Below are 2,346 nucleotides of genomic sequence, written 5' to 3'. Positions count from 1 at the left end.
GAAAAAAAAAAAGATATTTAAACCATTCTGAGGCTTGGCATCAATTCACCTTTTCTCTTCATTCACCCCAACCTTGAGCATATGTTTGAAAAATAAGCTCACACCTGACCTCTGAGACTCTCTTTATCTTTGCCAACAACTTAACAATGTACAGACTCCCAGTAAGACTCGTGAAGTTGCTCTTGGCCTGGCCTTGTTAGGCCACATGCCCTAGACTCTTGCTCCAGCGCTTCAGCTGCCATAAATCAAGGCCAGACACGCTGGACAGTCTGTCATCTTCTTAGTGGGCCACTCCCTGTTATCTGTTAGGGCAGATGACCGTGTGACTCTGCCTGGTTCTTATGGAATGTTGACTCTCAGTTTGTTCCCTCTCGAAACTCACAGTGTGAGAAGCTCAAGTCACATGGAAAGACCGCATGTAGGTGCTGCGGGGCCAGCTGAGCTCAGCCCAGGTGCCAAGCATATGAATGAAGAAGTTTCATTCTTCTGAGCCACTCTGACCATCCCAGCCAGGGCCCCAGACCTCATGAGGCAGAGACACACCATCCCTGATGTGCCCTCTCTGAATTCCTGACTCACAGAATCAGTGAATGTAGTAACACAATAGTGTTTTTCATTGCTAAGTTTGGGGTAGTTTGTTATTGAGCAGTAGATGACTGAAATACCCTCTTATAGTATTAATATTTTGTTCTCTGGAGTATTCAATTCTAGGATACTTCTGTCTTCAAGAGTTTGCCTCACAGTTACAGCACATTCCACAGGGTCGTGACTGTCGCATTCTTGAAGAGTATGTTTTATTCTTTTTTTTTTTTTTTTTTTTTTTTTGCCCAGTACCTAGTTTGCAGAATATTTCCAATCCATCTTGTTAATGGGATCCCCGAGCCTTCTTTGTAGTTACTCAGAACTGTGCATAGGCACCCAATGGGACCTTCCCTGCTCTGCCTTTTATTCTCAAGGCTCCCCTTTGCCTCTCAAAATAAGTCCTTCAGCAACTGCAGGTCTAGCAGCTCACCCAGACCCTTGCCTACTAAAGAAGTCAGTCTGGTTTCAACTCAGCATCTCCCCATGAGCTCAAAGTAATTATGGAAGGCTTGGCAGGGGGTCGTAAAAAATGTCATCGATCCATGTCTACTGGTCCATATAAGGAAAAGTGGGGGAGAAAAACATTTATGTTCTGAACACCCACTGTGTGTCAGGATCTCTCCTAGAAGGTCTTCATATATTATCTGACCTAGTCCTCTCAACAGCCCTGTGAAATAGACATTTTGGTTTCCATTTTACAAGGAAAGAATGCTGATGTTCAGTGAGGTTGTGATCTACACAGGGCCGCTTGCTAACAGAATGAAGGATCAACCCAAGCCTACTGGCTCCAAAGCCAATGCAGTTCCTATAAGCCATGCATTCTGGAAACTCTTTTGAGAGGATTGATGGATAAAATTTCAGAAGTTCAATTTTATTCCGATGACTTTAACCACAAAGAGGACTTATTCTCTAATCAAATGTTGACTATCTAAAAATAACATAGTAACTAGAGTCAATCAATTATACTTCAGGATGCCTGTGTTTATTCAAGGGCAGGTCTGCCTGAGAAGGAGGATCAGGGAAGGAAAAGGAAGGAAGGAAGAGAACACAGAAGGCCTGAGCGAGAGGAAGGAGTTGTCTTAAGGTGAGGTCAGAGGAAAACTGCAGAAGGGAAGGCCTGGAATCTAAGACAAAAGGCGTTTCCCTGGAGACTTGGGTGGGGTCGTGTCCTGGGGAAGATCAGAGGATTTAGGACATCCTTTTGTACAATACAGATAGGAAACTGAATACTTTTACCTCTAAGCAGAGGAGCTTGAAAACTTTGTTAAGTCCAAGACTTACATCCTCAATGAAACTTGGCCCATAGGATTCTATTTTTCAATTTTCATTAATGTTAATGTTTTATCATTCTTTTTACTTACACATAAATTGATTTTTTATTTTCATGGTTGTCAAAAGATTATTCACAGAAAAGTTCAGATCAGGATCAATTTCTATTTCTTTTTCATTAGATCAATATATTTTAATGAAGTGTGATTGATTAATATTTTAGGGAGAAAGAAGTAAAACTCTTTTCTCCAGGCATCATTGATCTATGTCTGAGCCAAAGGATTACCAAAGACTAGTGTCTGTTTTTCTTGTTGAGTAAGTCCTGGGGTCTTGGGTCACACTGCCACTTTGATGCCATTAGAACATCAAATAAGCGCATTTTGGCAAGCTGTGGTGTATCTAGCATCCCCTACCTGCATACATATAAACAACTTTTATGTATGTGCATTAGGAACTAGGAAACAAGATCACATGTTTGAAATCTCATTTCCTAAG

The sequence above is a fragment of the Bubalus kerabau genome, chromosome 1 (assembly GCF_029407905.1).
Source record: "Bubalus kerabau isolate K-KA32 ecotype Philippines breed swamp buffalo chromosome 1, PCC_UOA_SB_1v2, whole genome shotgun sequence".
NCBI lineage: Eukaryota > Metazoa > Chordata > Mammalia > Artiodactyla > Bovidae > Bubalus > Bubalus kerabau.
This window is presented reverse-complemented; position numbering follows the sequence as displayed.